Source organism: Lotus japonicus, chromosome 6, assembly GCF_012489685.1.
Source record: "Lotus japonicus ecotype B-129 chromosome 6, LjGifu_v1.2".
In the NCBI taxonomy this organism is placed as follows: domain Eukaryota; kingdom Viridiplantae; phylum Streptophyta; class Magnoliopsida; order Fabales; family Fabaceae; genus Lotus; species Lotus japonicus.
In genome coordinates this window covers 48,383,775-48,395,905 of record NC_080046.1, presented here as the reverse complement: position 1 = coordinate 48,395,905, position 12,131 = coordinate 48,383,775, and the positions used below count along the sequence as shown (strand labels likewise).

The window sequence follows — 12,131 nt, the reverse complement described above, 5'->3', positions numbered from 1 at the left end:
ATCGCATTCCCTCTCTTGTACCTTGCTAAACTGGTACATTGAACCTAAAACCGCCAACCAAGGAAAAAACTTTAAAAGATTGAACTACCAACTGGTATCCTAGAAAGCACCCGCATCTTTGAAAAGAACCAACAAACAACCCTGTAACAAAATAACAAAATCAAGCTCGAATTAGAAGCAACTCAATGCTCAAGTAGCTTGAAATAATTCTTTAAGCTATTTCTATTAGCACTTGGCACAACTCGCCTTCAAAGCTTCAAGAATTGAGTCCTTCATCAAGGAGAAGGAGCAAAGGAGATCAAATAGGGCAAAGAAATGCCCTATCTAATCTCTATCATTAATGATGAATGTTATCGTCGGTTGAGGATCAATTCGTTGACATGAACGCATAAATCCTTAAGAAAAAACCTAGGATAAAACCTAATGATTAGCTAATGATTAATGAAGAAAAACCAATTTGTTGTAATATTGTTTATTACATGCTTATGGCACAACCACACCAAGTAAGTAAAATGATTAGTAAAATATATGAAAGCAAACTATTTAAATGTTTGGGACATGTCACCGACCCGATCGAGGTAAACTAAAATCCATCTCAGTTCAAGGTGGCATGCTCCGGTACCCACAATTACAGATGAGTGTACCATACATTAGTGACATGTACCACTAATATAAATACACTTAAGATGATATAGATAAGTGAGTAATGACATCATACTATTTTCTAATTTACACTCAATCATTTAGTATTTGCTTAATGACCCTACTAATTTTATTTCAATATCAGACTTCAGTAGTGTTCTTTCATCTTCACCTTTTTCACATTCTTGTTCTTCATCTTCTTCTAACAATCATTAGTAGAACCCAACACACTCAATCTCACTCCAGTACTTCCACTATCTCATTCTTCTCCTTCTTCTTTCTCAATCCCACCTAAAAAAACAAAACCCAGTAATTTCAAACTCATAAACCCTTCAACCAAAAACCAATCAAACCCAGAATCTCTCACTCAAAATAGAGCCCAGAAGTCCCTTCAACCTTTCAAACTATTCAAACCCAGAAACCCACTCGTCAGATCCAGAATTAACAGAAATAGGCAGCAATATCTTTCATTTTTCAACAGTAGGCACGAGTCCTCCTCAACCGAATTGCTTCTAAGCCCAGATACAGCGACAATTGCAGCAAGATCTCACCTTTTCGCAAAGATGGAGGCAAGGGGTGATAGAACCCTAAATGGAAAACGGTGAATTTCAGCACAGTTGTCGTGTGGAAGCAAACGAGTCTTGGGTCAATAGAAAAATGATTCATGTGGCCTGAGCTTGTGCTTATATGAGATTAGATTATTTGAGATTAAGGAAGTAAGCTAGAGAAGAAGGTTCGACATCATGACTTGTGAGGAAAAGTTAAAGAATTGGTAAAGGATAAACTGATAATATTAATAGTTTTATGGGACTTATTTAAAATTAGAACAAATATGTTATTTTAATTAATGAATAAAAGAATATGAACAAGTGTAAGCATATAATTGGTACATGTCACTCATATACCATACCCAAAAAATAATTCCTGTACCGGAGAAACTGCCTCAGTTCAATACCAGGTTAAAATAAGACATTCTTTTTTATCCCTTTTAAAATTTTGGGTCAGAATCAACTCAACCCCTAGACATCATAAGCAATACCTTTTTTTTTTGTTCAAACATAAACAATACCTTGGATCAAGAGTTATTTTTCCATTTGGGCTCACAAGAACATGTTTCAAGATAGATTTCGTTTTTTTAACAAAAAAAAAAGATTACGGATTTTTTTAATTGTTATTTTTTTTCATCTTTTTTACTTCTAAATGAAGTATTTATAAGTGTCATCTTTTCACTTTTAATTTATTTTTTAATCTAAAGAAAATTAAAGCAGACAGGAATAATGAAATGCGTTACTGATGTATATGAATGGTGAGACTAAAAAGAATATCCCGACAAGTGAACTATTTAGCCTATTATTATAATTTTGACAAAAAAGACTATTATTATAGAGAAAATCATTAATACTTAAGAAGCCGTGGATCGTGGAGCTATCTTGGATTCCAAGGGAGTGCAACAAGGTAGCTGATTGGTTAGCTTACCAGGGTGCAACGAGTAGCTTAGCAGGTTTTCTGTTATTTGAAGGACCACCAGTAGATGTGCAGAATCTGGTGCTGAGGGATTCTTTGCTGTGTAGTTAGTTTGTTAATTTTCCGATGAAGAAAAAAAAAAGAAAAAATCATTAATAAAATTCATCGAAGATGGAATAATTCTTTGGTATTTTTTTGGTAGCTTATGGCTATGTTTGGCATGTCATTTCAGCTAGCTTATAACTTATTTGACTAGCTTAAAGCTTATTTGACTAGCTTAAAAGCTCTTCAAAAGTGTTTGGTGAAGGAGCTTATTTCAGTAGCTTAAAGCTTTAAGCTATAAGCTAACTCAGGTAGCTTATAGCTTATTAAATTTATTCTCATTGTTATTCTTATTATTTTATTAAAGTTCCACCATTACCCTTATATATTTATAAAAACACTAAACATATTTTCCCCTCACACTTACGTATGGAGTTCCGCCACCATTTTTGCCACACCACTGTGCACCACAAGTATTAAAAATATTATATTAATAAAAATAATTAAAAATTAATATTATATTTTTAAAATGATAAATAACTTGAGTTAATAAAAATATTTAAAGTAATAATAATTTTAATATTAATATCATATAGGTATTAATGTGAAAATAAAGTAATGTTAAATATAAAAATAATTATACAAGTATGTCCTTTTATGTTCTTTTACAATTTCAGCTTGTTTAACAGTTAGTTTTACCAAACACCTTTGCTTCAATCACGTAACTTTTTAGTTTTCAGCTATCAGCTAGCTTATAAGCTTTCAGTTAGCTTTTCACCTTTCATCTAGCTTATCAGCTAAACATGCCAAACATAACCTATATAGTAAAAGAAAAACTACCCAAAACATGCTATCAGTAATAATGTAATAATTTACATTATCAATTCACTTGAGATGATGATCCATTGACAGAATTAATATTCTCTCAATTCTTAATTGCAAACTCTTTTATGTTGAAATTTTATTTGTTTTTATATATCTTTTCATATATATTAAATAAAATATGTGAACTCTTTTTTTTTTGGTTACAAGGGAAGATAAAAAAAGAAACAACTAAGCGACTACATCCTGACAGAGCAGGGGCACCACTGACGATGGAGGCGTGCTCCAAACCTTCCAATCCCAATTTTCACCAGCAGCAAGCTTTGCCAAAGCATCTGCAACCATATTTTGCTCGCGAGGAACATGAGCAATGGTTACTGTCCAATCTCTCGCCAATAACGTGCGCACTGCCAAAATCTCATCACGATACCAATGATCATGGGCCTCCGAGCTGCTAGTTAGCACCTGCTGGACCTCCAAACAATCAACAGAGCAAGCCGCAGAACGGAAGCCAAGCTCCCATGCGTGCTCGAGCCCGAGATGAACTGCCATGATTTCTGCCTTCCAAGCACTTCCAGCACCTAGAGACTTAGCAAAGCCGGAAACCCATCTCCTTATCCCATCTCGGATAAAACCACCGCTCCCCATTTTATTCTCACGTGGCTGCCAACTACCATCAGTGTAAAGAGACACCGACGTTCCGCCAAGACGGGGCACTTGATCTCCCTGCGTTGTAATCCTCCCCCATCTCCGGAACTCCTGGACATCAACTAAAATCCGCTGCAACGCCTCTCCATGCTGCCATGGCTCCTGTGCAAAGACAAAAGAATTACGCCATTTCCAAAGGTTCCATGATATAGCACAGAACAGAGCGTGATCAGTGACCTGCAAGTTGGAGAAAAGCCAGTGCCTGCAGGTGGCTGCTGCTGGAACCCACGACATGTCCCGAGCAAAGCGACTCCAAACCCAGATGGATCCCGGACAACGGCGAAGCACATGATCAGAATCTTCCACTGCCGCCCCACAGCGAACGCAGGCCGCCGTCGCTGCAAGATGACTCCGGTAACGTTTAGCGTTTGTAGGAAGAGCATCTCTTCCTGCTAACCACAAGAAGAACCACACCTTCTCAAGTGCATTCGCTTTCCAAATCATCTTCCAGAAACGCGACTCAGGGTTACCGTCATCATTTAACAAACTATATGTCGATGTCGTGGTGTAGCGGCCATCACTGATCTCTTTCCAGAGGATTTTATCGACCCCCGTTGGTGATTCCGGAATAGGAATGCTCCCGATCTCATCCCTAATGTACGCGGGAAGAATAGTATACAGATAATCAAAATTCCACCTCCCTTGATGCCAAATCTCTGCCACCGTCAGCGCCGTGTCGGTGATGTGAACGAAAGGCACCCGACTAGCCAAAGGCCCCGTACCTAGCCAATTAGAGTACCACAGTGAAGACGCTCCATCTCCTAATTTCACCCCAAATCCGTGAGCAATGGAATCCCTTGCCAGAAGTAACCCCCGCCACACATATGATCCTTCTCCTCTCATTTGCTCTATTAGAACCGATCCGGAGTGTAAGTATTTTTGAGACAAAACTTGCACCCATAACTTATCCCCCTCATGCATCATACTGTACACCAGCTTCCCCAAAAGAGCTATGTTATTCTCCCTAGCACTCCTGATGCCAAGGCCACCTTTGGCTTTCGGTTGTACCAGATCCTTCCAAGCAACAAGGTGCCAATTGCGATTCTGATCCCCTCCTTTCTCCCACACGCATCTGCGGACTAGCTTATCAACGTGCTCACAAACTGAATCAGGAAGCCAGAGAGTTTGCATGGCATGCACCGATAAAGAAGAGAGAATAGATTTGGCTAGGCACACCCTCCCAGCCCTATTTAACAAGTTATTCTTCCATGATGCTAATCGCGTGCTCACCTTCTCAATCAGAGGGGAAAAGTTTGTTGCAGTAACCCTACCCTTCAAGAGGGGAACACCAAGATATTTTCCAAGATCACTTGCCCTAGAAATCCCAGCAATGGTGGATAACTGTCGCTGCTTCCGCTGGTCCACTAATTTAGAGATGAACATCCTTGATTTTTCCAAATTAACCTTCATTCCGAATGCCTCACAGAAATCTGTCAGTGTCTGCTTGATCATTCTCAGTTGCTTCTTGGATGCTTGGCTAAACAACAACACATCATCTGCAAAGAAGAGGTATGAGATCCCAATACCATCCTTCGTGATGCGCATGGGATGCCAATCCCCACTTTCCACCAGCTTCTGAATTTGAATAGCTAGCCTCTCCATGCAAAGAACAAACAGATATGGGGACAATGGATCGCCTTGGCGGAGGCCTCGTTCCGGTGTGAAGGACGGAAGTTTAGAGCCATTCCAAAGAACCGAGATGCTAGGCGTTCTCACCCCCCACATAATAAGATCCACGATCCTCGGGGGAAACCCAAAGTCATGAAGCGTGGCTCGGAGGAAGTCCCAATTCACCCTATCATAGGCTTTCTCAAGGTCAATCTTGATAGCAACAAGACCACCACCCTTTTTCTTCCGATGGATGGTGTGCATCACCTCCTGCGCCAATATAATATTCTCCCTTGTGCCCCTCCCTGGTATGAAGCTCCCTTGCAAGGGACTGACCAATTCCTGGAGCAATGGCCTGAATCTATTCACAAGAACCTTTGTTATCAATTTGTAAGCAACATTGCAGAGGCTTATGGGTCTCATATCCTTGAGCTTCGTTGGACTATCAACCTTAGGAATAAGCACAAGCAGGGTTGCCAATAACTCCGGATCCGCGTCTCCATTCTGAAAAGCTGATGCCACCATATGATGGGTATCTTCTCCTAGAATGTGTCAGTACTGCTTATAAAAATAAGCATGAAAACAGTCTGGGCCCGGGGCTTTGAAAGAGTGCATAGCCATAAGAGCACCCTTCACCTCCTCTAGCGACACCGGTGCAATGAGCTTCTCTCTCTCCACTATTGGAATAGTCGGTGTCGGGTTCTCCATAATGTGGTTCCTCCGTACCTGTACATCATTAGCAAACAAGTTAGTAAAAAACCTCCTTGCTTCCTCCTGGAGAGTGACCGAATCTGTGCACCAGCTCCCATCCTCAACAAAGAGACCATGTATTTTGTTTCTCTTTCGCAGCACAACTGTTTGAGTATGGAAGAACTTAGTGTTCCGGTCTCCATATCGAACCTAATTTTCCCTGGACTTCTGGTACCAAAGCATCTCCTCTTGGGACAATATGTCTCCGTATTCCTTTTGCAGGGATCTCTCCAATCTAACTAGTGACTCTGACCCCCTCCAGTCCAATTCCCTCTGCACCCCTTGGAGGCGTCTCTCCACTTTCCGCTTTCGTTTGTGAATGCTCCCAAAGACATCCCTATTGAATTCCAAGGCCGCTTCCTGGACTTGTGGAGCCTGCTCGTCAAGCTGTTATCGTGTCTCCTCCACGACCGATCCACCACCGATTCAAAGGAAGGATGTGACACCCACGCTGCCTGAAAGCGAAAAGGTCGAGCAGCCCGATCTCCACTAGGTGTAACGCAGCGGAGAAGCAATGGTGAGTGATCTGAATGCACCCGGGCCAAGTGCTCAACATAGGCCTCCGGAAACAGCACCCGCCAATCCACATCGCCAAGTGCTCTATCTAGACGCTTCGCCACAGTCCGACGCCCATTCACACGTCTTTCCCAAGTGAACTTCGACCCCGTGTAGCCCAAGTCAATAAAACTGCAAGCATCCATCATCCTTAACATATTAGCTGCGCGAGAGGCTGAGAAGTCGCCCCCCACCACTTCTGTAGGAGAACAAATTTCATTAAGGTCCCCGATGGCCAACCATGGGCTATTGCATCGTCTTCTGAGATCTATGAGGTAATCCCAAAGCTCGAACCTCCTCGCCGGGATAGGGCTCGCATATAAAGTCGAGCACACCCACCGCCTTCTATTAAACACGATCTCCACCGTGAGAGCCTGCGCACAAGACTCCATGTAGCGGACATCAAACGTCCTGTTTAGAGGTGCCAGGACCCATATACCTCCGCTGTGACCAACTGCCTCGACCTCATGGATAAGTTCATAACCTTGTTGTTGCCAAAACCGTGCAGCTCTGTCAAACTTACAATGAGTCTCACATACAACAACTAGCGAAGGATGAAAATTTTGTATAAGGTCTTTCATCCTCCTTCTTCCCCGTGCACTAACGCCTCCACGAATGTTCCATGCGATTATGCTGAAATTGTCACTATCCATGCAAACGTAATCGCTTCGGAACCAGTATCGATGTAGGCATCATGGCCCGCACCTTGTGTCTCCATGTTCGGCTGGATCGAACAGAATTGCACGTGCCATATCCTCCTTAGAGTGCATCAGCGAAGCTTGTTGTTCCTCCTCCTGTGCAAGCACTTGGTATCTACTCCTTCCTTTGGCCACGAAAGGCATGGTGGAGCAAGTACCATCCGCCGCCGTAAATATTGGTGTCCCACTCGTATCTAGCAATTTATTTCCTCCTGGAACAGGTGGTATTTGAGACAAATATGCATGCACTCCATCCCCATTAACATTTTCCTTCCTCATGCGTTTTTTCCCCTGAGCAGGACCCACGAAATCAGCATGGCCATCAAGGGTAATTGCTTGAGCTTTAAATTGCATGACACCATGTTTGGAACTTTTAACCGTTACTGTTTCAGTTCCAGCCTTTTTGGATATATTTCCTCTTTTATTCTCCTTTAATTCCTTTTCCTTAACAGCCTTGGTTTCCTCCTTCTTTCCCTCCACGGTTGTAGGCACCTTCTTTACTGCATGCTTTTTTGAATTTAAATTCAAACCTACATTTATTCTCTTCTTACGTTTTTCCACAACAAGCCAATCACCATGCGCTGATTTGGGGCATTGAATGGGCGGTTTCATGGGCATTGGACACGCTGGCGAAGTAACGGAATCCTCCATCATTGCATTGATTGGCGCTGTTCCTAGGGTTTCTGCGTCCCCTACCACTGCACCCTCCTGCGCCGGCGCAGCCGCAGCACTGCCATTTGTGTTGCTTTCCACCGGAATCGTGCCTGGAACTGAGTTGTTGTTTCGTGCAGGACTCTCTGCGCTAGTTACCACCACGCAATTGCGGGCAAGATGGCCATAACACCCACATTTCCGGCACAGAAGATGCAGGCCCTCATACTCAACGTTGTACCATGTCCCTTCCAACCCAATCACGCCCTGAACAGGCTTGGTCAGATCAATCTCCACGCAGATGCGTGCATACCTCCCGCGTTGCATATCATTCGTGTTCATGTCGATTTTGATCGGCGTACCAACTGCTGACGCCAACGTGAGAAGGATGTTCTTATCATAAAACTGGAAACCTATCCCTGGTATCCGTATCCAGACCATAGTTGTGCTAATCTTTGAATTAGCTGCCACAAAATCCGGCGTCCATGGCTTCACCGCCAAGTAGTGGTCGTATATTAGCCACGGAGCTCCTGATATAGCCCTCGCTTTGTCCTCCGGTTGATCAAACTTAACAAGAAAATAGCCATGATGCACATCTCGTATCTCATAGCCTCCTGTCAGCTTCCACATTTGTAAGACCTGGATTTTCAGAACAAGCTAATTTCCGACTCACGCGTAGAATCAGTGTAAGCGTGACAGGAGTTTGATATTTGAGAAAGATTAATGAAGAAGAAAGTTCAGGAATTGCTTGAGGAATGTTGCGTAGTCATTTTAGGAATTAGAGCGAGTCGTCTGCACACCCGCCTTATGGCAAGCGTGTCCAGAATAGGCTAATTTCGCTTTAGAGCAACGTTTTAAGTGAGATTTCGAATCCTTGGAAAATTTAAAGATTTTCTTTATTTTTCCTTCGACCAGCGTTTCATTTCGGAACTCTGGACTGTACGCACGATAGGTTTCACTTTTCGGATGTCCGCCGACGCTAATTTCTTTGCTTCGAAACCCTATTTTCGAGCAATGGATGAAGACTTTTTCTATTCGGGACTTCTAACGAAGATTCCGTCCATGTTGCCAGACTTGTTTCGACGTTTCCAATCTTTCTTCAGTTGGAAGTTTTGTCGTTTGAGCACCACAGCAAAAAGTAGTTTTTCGGGGCAGATTAACCGACACCGCTTTTGAGTTTTTCGATATCGTTTTTCCCAAATCCTAGATATTTGCTTTGAGTTCTGGAATTCTGACGCCAGAATCTCTCTTAGAATTTCTCGGTGATCGTGCTGCAAAAATCGGAATCGCGAAATTTTCATTTTCCCGCGATTTCACCCGCCTATAAATAGCGCGAAAAAGCAAAATCCTCTCATTTTCTTTCCATTTGTGGCTGATTTCGTGGGGAGCAAGGGGGGAGGAGATTTCCGCGAAAACTTGACCAATCTTCGTGCAGTTCGTCCCTACTTCTAGGTAACGAGGTAACTATCATGAATCCTGCCTCTGATTTCTGTTTCTGCTGAGTTTCTGAAGTCGTTTCTGTGCTCTAAGTTTTGAGCTTTTTCTAAAATTGTCCGATTTCTCTGATTTCTCGCTTGGGTTATGTTCCTTATGTTCCCCTGAGTCTAAAACCTCTGTCAGTAAACTCTGATTGCGATTCAGTTGTCCAGGATCTGAAAAATTGACTCAAAACTCTTTTTGTCTCACATTTCGAAACTTTATTGTCGAAAAGACTTAATCTGACTTCGTGCCTTTAGGATTTGTTGTCACGGATATCATGAGGATCGTTGCTGTCAAATTTGTTTTCCGAACTGATAACTTTGAAGTTTTGAGCCTTTATTTTGGACCAAAATGCCCCTGGATAGTCGTATTTCGACCCGATTGTCCGAAAATTGTTCCGACAATTTCTTTGCCTTAGTTTTACCCTAAAACTACCTTGTGAATTGATTTAGATCGAAGAAAAAGTTCGAAAACCCTATTTTCCATAGTGGCCGAAACCTAATTGCTTGGGTACCGTGTCCAAAAATAATTTTTGGGTCTCTATGACCTGAGCCATTGCGTAGCTCTTTCAATTGTCGAAATTTTGGCGCCGGTTTCGTGTCATTCTGAGTTCTGTAGCTCGAGTTATGCTCGTTTTAGCGAACGAAGTCTCCGTTGTCAATTTGTGCCTAAATAGGAACTCTGAAGCTTTAGAGGCTTTCTTTACGATTTCGATTAGTATTAGTAGATCGTGTTGCTCCTAGTGAAGCTTGTGTTGATGATTGTGTTTTCTTTGTTCTAGGTTCGCAATTTCCATGCCCAACTTCTACTCACGAAGGTAAGGGTAACTCGGTTTTAGAGCGTCTTTGAGTCTTGCATGCTTTTATCGCACTGCCTGTGTTTGAGATGAAGATGTTTATATTGATTGGCAGATGATTATGATTATTATGCTGAATTTGGAAAATGTTTTCTGAGAGGCTTCGGCCGTTTACTGGTTTCTGTCGTTACTGCTTCCTAGTGGATGAAACATGTGGTTACTTTGGATTGGTCCTTGGGTGGGCTTTGTTATTGTCTGACTTGGCATATAGGGCTTGAGTCAAGTGGCGATGAGGAGGTGTGTCCTATCATTGTCCCATCTTGCGAGATGCTAAGTGGCGATCAGGAGGTGTGTCCTATGATTGTCCCGTCTTGTGTGACGTTAAGTGGCGATTAGGAGGTGTGTCCTATGATTGTCCCGTCATGTATGACGTTATAAGTGGCGATGAGGAGGTGTGTCCTATCATTGTCCCGTCTTGAGAGACGATATTGATCGATCCATTTTGTTAGCAGCATATAGTTGCATTATAGGGAACTAACACCTGACCCTATGTTGTTGGATTTTCGTATTGGTTTATTGATATCTGATTTGATGTTACATTGTTGAGGTTATTATTATCTGAGTCCGATTTATGTTTAAGTTGTTGATATATGAGTTGAGTTATGTTGCTAGTTATTTACCATGCCAGGTAATTAAATTCGAACAGCATGATTTTTCTCTTTTATACATGGTAATTGCATGGAGTTAACCCTTTCTATTTGCTACTTGTTGTTTGGGCGCTTAACGCTATTAGGCGATGGAGATCCTTCCGCCGAGGCATAGCTACTCGAGTTGGAGATCGAGTTGTAAGCGGTGGAGTAGAGGCATGAGAAGCAGCTTTGCTTCTCTTCTTGTGGATTATGTTGGAGTCTCTTTCACTTTATGAGAACTCTGTTATTAAAGTCTTGCTTCCGCCACTGTTAAAGTGCGCATGTTTATTCTGAACCTTACTTATGGTATTGTAAACTATTATTACTGTATATCGGGAAACAAGTTATCTAAATAAAGTTATGGTATGTTTCCAACCTTTTAGCCGAAGTGTTTAGTTGTTTTACAGAAAAAAAATTCCCTTGGTTTTTAGGGATTGCACATTGGTCCTTAGACTTTGTTAGGTTACTAATGTGACTCCTCAGTTGAGAAATTGGGGTGTTACAATTGTGGTATCAGAGCCGACCTCTCCCAGTACGGTGTGGTTCGAGGAAGAACCAAGCGGAAGTTGGTGGGCCTGTGACGCCCTGAGCTGAGAAGGACGAGGATTGATCGCCTTCTATGTGGAGGGACGCACCACACCCGAACAAGAGGTATTCCGAGACTGTGTAGGGATGGACTATACAGTTGAGGAAGGCATATATGATTTGATTGTACTACCCATAACAACAAGTTGCAACTTCTTTTCGGGAGCCCAATTGATAAGAACTCCATGGTTAAGTGTGCTTGCCTTGGAGCAATATCGTGATGGGTGACCTCCTGGGAAGTTTTCCCGGGAAGTGCGCGAGTGAGGACAAAGCGCACTGAAAAGACTCGTGTTGTTACCGTGAGGCCAGTCGTCAGATCGGGATGTTACAAGTGGTATCAGAGCTTTGGTCTAGAAAACCAGAGCTTTTGGGTAGAGTGCCTGCTTAAGATGTTTGAACTCTGAGACCGATTGATGGGGTGTCAATCGGAGGAAGAGTGTGCTTGATTACTGTTTATATAGATTATTTTTGAAGGTTATTCGTAAGTGAATAACCTTATGCTAGTTATTGTTAATTATACATCTGATATAAGTATATACATAGTTAGTTATTATCGAACAACATGTATTAGGTAGAGAACGTTGTAGCTAACTTGACCTGCTTACCCCTTTAGGGATTGGATGTGATCATAGGCATGTATTG

General features: G+C 42.2%; 1 long non-coding RNA gene across 1 annotated transcript; it reads left to right on the top strand.

Annotated features, from left to right (window-relative positions):
* Positions 1 to 9,324: 9,324 nt before the first annotated feature.
* LOC130724477 (uncharacterized) lies at positions 9,325 to 11,280 on the top strand. The gene is made up of 3 exons (XR_009014526.1): positions 9,325 to 9,400; positions 10,201 to 10,236; positions 11,009 to 11,280. It is a non-coding gene; the product is annotated as an uncharacterized LOC130724477 (long non-coding RNA).
* Positions 11,281 to 12,131: the final 851 nt, after the last annotated feature.